General features: G+C 35.9%; 1 protein-coding gene across 1 annotated transcript in view; it reads left to right on the top strand.

Moving 5' to 3' along the window:
• The window catches only part of LOC107661237 (PDZ domain-containing protein 2-like), a 61,555-nt gene that overhangs the window by 2,038 nt on the left and 53,860 nt on the right, over nucleotides 1-5,657 (top strand). The gene's annotated exons all lie outside the window — the stretch shown is intronic.

Genomic DNA, 5,657 nt, shown 5'->3' with positions numbered 1-5,657 from the left:
AACCGCATAAACACATTTCATTACACCAAATACACAAAATAATGTTCTTTTTAGCAACATCATGACCCCTTTAAGCCTTGTCTGTGAAACCAGAGGAAAATGAAATAACAAAAAATGAATAAATAAATAAAATATATATATATAAATGTATTTTTTTCGTGCATGACATCAGAGAACTGTGAACATGTGAATGTGTTGTTAAATTATTGACATATTAACTTAAAATCTTAGGTGGTATTTCAAGAAAATATTTTAGGTCAAGTGGGTTCAGCTGACAAAAAGTTCAACATTTTCCAGATGATTAGGCACACTTGGCAATGATGTCACTGGTCTGTAAACCGAGGAGGAAAAGGCAGTCAGACTAGGAAGTATAGAAAATAAAGCAGCCAAGAAACGTCACAGTGAGTGAAATGAGTAAAAATTATTTGAAACTCTACATTCAACAAGTTCAATCAGTAGGATTTCACATTAATGATTGTATAGTATAAAGGATATAAAATCCTTTTCTGAACAGCTCCTCATCTGACTGGGTGGCAGCTTCTTGTTTAGGTATGAGGGTGATTCACAGCTGGTCAGCAAGAATAGAGTCTCCTGCGTGTTAGTGTTCCCGTTTCCATGTACAGCGTGTCAGCAAGTGTCCCGGGGTTGACTGGTTTTGCCCCAGAGCATGGTACTTGGATCGGGGCCAGTGGGTCTTTCCTTGTTTGTTTCCTCATGTTGACAGCTCTGACAGACGGCTGCATGTGGCTGCAGTCTGATGTCTATCCGTGTTTGGCCTCCATCTGGACCGGTTGACACGCTCAGCTTTCACTGAGACCACCAAATGTCTGCGTCTAACCAAAACAAAGGATGGAGCTGCACTCTGAAGTTCACCATGCTGCTGTGCCATGCTTTTTTTTCTTTTTCCTTTCTTGGCAACCTTGGACAATGTGTCACATTACCAGCACTTTACCAGTACACTCTAGCTCTCTAAAAATAACTATTTTAGATGCTAATTTTGTTATCCCAGATTTCTAATTCCGTTCGCAAACCTTTTTGATTCAGAATGAGAATATAATAACATTGCAACTAAATTATGTTTTCTGTGCAACTCTGATTGAATCTTGTACAGCTTTGGTTATCCTAAAAATCAGCCACTGGTACCATTGACCAGACAGATATAAAACTTGCCTCTTTTAGACTTGCACTCTATTTATTTACTAACCGCTTGTTTTCTTTAAAAAACAAAAAACTAACACTTGCTTCTCTAATCTTTTTGCATTCTATCTATTTGTTTTCTTTTTATTTATTATACAATTATAATTCTGACTTTCTGACTTCTGATGAACAAAAGCAAAAAAGGCCTCTAACACTAGCTTGCTCTATTCTTTTTCTATCCATTTTCTTTTTATTTATTATGATTTAAAAAAAAAACCTTGCTACGTGTACTGCATTAATCTAACTGAGACTTGTTATAGCACTTGTATATCATTGCTCTCTTGTTGATTTTGATTGCTTCCATTGTCCTCATTTGTAAGTCGCTTTGGATAATAGTGTCTGCTAAATGTCTAAATGTAAATGTAAATGTAAATATGCATGTAAATTACTCTATGGCGCAATCCTTTTTAAAGGGATAATTCACACAATAATAAGAGTTTTGGCATCATTTACTCACCCTCATATCGTTTCAAATCTGTAGCTATTCTTCTGTGGAACATAAATGGAGATATTTTGATGAATGTTGGAAACCAAACTGGTGACCCTTGACTTTCATTGTATGAACAAGAAAACTCCCAAGAATATTTCTGTAAATATCTTATTTTGTATTCAAAGGAGAAAGAAAGTCATATAGTTTTGGAGCAACATATGGTGAGTAAATGATTTTGGGTGAACTATCTTTTTAAAGCAGTGTGAGCACATTTTAGGGATTTGAAATTGAGACCAAAAGAACTGGCATAAAGATTTTAAAGGATTAGTTCACTTCCAGAATAAAAATGTCCTGGTAATTTACTCACCCCCATGTCATCCAAGATGTTCATGTCTTTCTGTCTTCAGTCATAAATCCTTTGCTAAGACCCCTGTTCCTCGGCTGGGATCGTGTGTAGAGCCCTTTGAAGATGCATTCAAACTGCAATTTGGACCTTCAGCCTGTTGGCCACCATTGAAGTCCATGAGAAAAATCCTGGAATGTTTTCCTCAAAAACCTTAATTTCTATGCGACTGAAGAAAGAAAGACATTCATCTTGGATGACATGGGGGTGAGTAAATTATCAGGACATTTTTATTTTGGAAGTGAACTAATTCTTTAACTGGTCTAACTAATAAAGTGCACATATTTATCCATTTGGCTACTACATGTCCGATAAAGCATCCAGTGCAATTAGCATATTTTTCAGATTTATAGAGTATTAAAGAAGTCATTGTGTCTCATGTACTATACAGTCCTATATATACCCAAGATGAAGACTTTGAATGTCCTGTGAATGTTGTGGTGTGTAAGAGTTGAAGCCATCGCTGTAACTTGAGCTCTATAATTAGGAGTTGTATTGTGTGACTGATAAATGATAGGAAGTTTTGCAGTGTTCACACAGAATCTGCTTTGGGATAACTGATTCCCTACGGATGGACGGCAGGATACAGAAAGGGAGGAGGTTCCTGAGAGTGGCACGTGGTTTTGACCAAGAACTGAAGTTGTTTTCACAGACATATCATTTTCTCAAGCTAAAGAAAAGCTGTTGATGTCAAGACATCTTTGGGAGGGAAACAACGGCTGAATTTCTTCTTGTTATTCTGATACGAGAGCTCAGTCTGTTTCCTGTTGGCATAAGCTGCTTACCACATGTAAGACCTGCAAAACAAATGAATGCTTGTGGTTCTTTATTAGTAGATTTTTCTTTTGCTTTTATATCTGTCTGGGGTGATTTGAGAACTCAGAGATAACTTTACTGCTGATTACTGAGGAAGAACTGGCAAGAAAGAATAATGTAAGCATGGTCTGCCTTTATGTGGACAAAATGCCTTATTTTTGGCTTAATTTCCAGTCACAGTTTTTAAAACGTAACTACTTTGTGAGATTTGTGACAATACTCAGTGGTGAGGTGACAACTTAAAGTAATATTAAATCGAATAATTTATTTTCAGACTGTAAGGGGTAGTTTGCCCAAAAATTTAAATGCTGTCATCATTTACTTACTCATGTTTTTCCAAACCCATAAGCCTTTCTTTCTTTAGTGAATTTTGAGAAATATCTTTTTGTCCAGCGGAACTTGATGGTCACAAGTCTGTTTGGTCACCAACATTCTTCAAAATATCTTCTTGTATGTTCCACAAAAGAAGGAAATTCACACAGGTTTGGAATAACATGAGGGTGTATAAATTAAGACAGAATTTTTTGATGAACTGTACCTTTAAAGCTACACTACCAAAGTTAAAATAGACAAAAATATCTTTATTGAGAGAGTAAGAAACCATTCTCTATTGTTCTAACCTAACACCAATAAGCCTACAGTGATTAATGATTGATATTTTTAACAGTTCGAATTTAGCAGGAATTTTTAGATTTATGTCTTTTGTCCTTGCGAGTTTATGTATGGGACAGAAGCGCTACTTGCTCAGACAACATTTTTTTTTAAATATATGCTTGTAGGAAGGACAACTGATGTAAAGATGTAAAAACAAAAAAACTACTCTCCACATAACTTGCGCAATCAATTATTTTATAATATATCTAATATGGTAATATATTCCCTGCTAAAACACATAGCACGGCTAGTAACCAACATATACTAGCGTTCAAAAGTTTGGGGTCGGTAAAAACTATTAATGGTTTTGACGTCTCTAATGCTCACCAAGGCTGCATTCATTTGATTAAACATACAATATAACAGTAATATTACAGTAAAACTGAAATATTATTACAATTTAAAATAACTGCTTTCCATTTGAATTTTCAGCATCATCACTCCAGTCTTCAGTGTCACATGATTCTTCAGAAATCATTCTAATATACCGATTTGCTGCTCAAGAAACATTTCTTATTATTATCCATGTTAAAAACAGTTGTACTGCTTAATATTTTTGTGTAAACCATAATACATATTTTCAAGATTCTTTGAATAGAAAGCTCAAAAGAACAGCATTTATTAGAAATCTTTTGCCACATTATAAATGTCATTAATGTCAGATATGACCAATTTAATGCATCCCTGCTGAAAAAAGTATTCATTTCTTTCAACAACAACAACAAAAAAACTCACTGAATGAAAACCATATTGAATGGTAGTGTGATTCTGAGTGTGATTCCTCTCCTCACACAAACCTTTGGTTAAATATCAGTTTAAGTGTGTTTTATGAGTCTGCCTAAGAGAAAACAAGAGTAATGCAGCAATGAGTAAACATAACCCTCTCAGGTATAAGGCCTGAATCTGTAAGAGTGCAAACACTGAGAACTGTTGCAGTAGAAGGTCTGGTGTGAGTGGAGAGACAAGGCTTGGACACAGTTCAAAAAGCAATGGACCGAAGCTTTCAAACACAAAAAAGAGACACATGATGGAAACTTTATTTTTCATCAATTGCTTTTCATGTTAATTATTTCATTGCAAAATATCTGGACCCAAATTCAGCTCACCACAAAAAGCCTTGTCGGTTTAATGTGTCGTCTTGTAATTTTGATCCAGCTGTATTTTTCTCCTTGAACAGCCTTGCCCAGCAACTGTCTGTGGGGAGCATGGAAAATAGCTCAGTGGCACAGCTCCAACCGGCCCATGCAAAGGGTTCTCCACGTGGTCAATGAGAGAGTATTGGAGAAAACAAGGTTAAGAATGATGCACTTTACTTGGATTCAGTGCAACAGAGAAAATAGCTGTTCATCTTGAGAGCTAGAATCAACTGATCCATTTTAATATTAGCTGTATAAATTAATTTAAAGGATTTTTCCAGAGATTTTGGGATCCAGAAGCCTCAAGTGTCTGGGAGTCTAGAGCAGAGGTGTGAAGAAATAAAGGGCCGCACAGAGTGAATTATGAACTGTACATTTTCCCTCCACAACTGTTTTTACAGACATATACTGTGTCAAAGTGATTAACTGTATTAGACTCTCCATATGTCCTATCAAAACCACGATGACACATTACACATTTCAGTTTATAAGTCTGCCTAGTTCCTGTCAGTATAAAGATCAAAGCCTTTTAGTCTATGTTTGCATTGAATTGATTCTCAGAGTCCTGAATTGGCAGGCCAGTTCTTTGTGGTTGGTTAACTTGCCGCTTGGATGAATGAGAGAAATACTGCCATCTTTTCCCTGGCATTAACTATGTCTGAGTTTGCACTTTTCTCATAAGCAAAAGAAAGCTTTGGCTCTTTCGTTTTTTAGCGAAGAGATTGGTGCAGTGTTCCCACTGTAATGGTGAGCTTCTCAAATCAGGCACTGTGGTCTAGTTAAAAACACACAGTACAAGAATGTTCCTTGATTGAAAATGGCTTGTAATCATCAGATCAAATGCTTGGTTCTCGGTTGTTTCTTAATTATAACTGGAGGACTTCCAAGATTGTGAGGGCGTAAATAAAATATGCATTAGAACTCTTTAAAATGCCAAGGATAAGAATTTAGTCAGACATTTGGATGAACCAAATGCCATCAAAACTGGCAGCCGTGGTTGCAGTAAAAAAAAAAAAAAAAA

This window comes from Sinocyclocheilus anshuiensis, unplaced genomic scaffold (assembly GCF_001515605.1).
Source record: "Sinocyclocheilus anshuiensis isolate Anshui unplaced genomic scaffold, SAMN03320099.WGS_v1.1 scaffold1365, whole genome shotgun sequence".
Taxonomy (NCBI): Eukaryota; Metazoa; Chordata; class Actinopteri; order Cypriniformes; family Cyprinidae; genus Sinocyclocheilus; species Sinocyclocheilus anshuiensis.
This window is presented reverse-complemented; position numbering and strand designations above follow the sequence as displayed.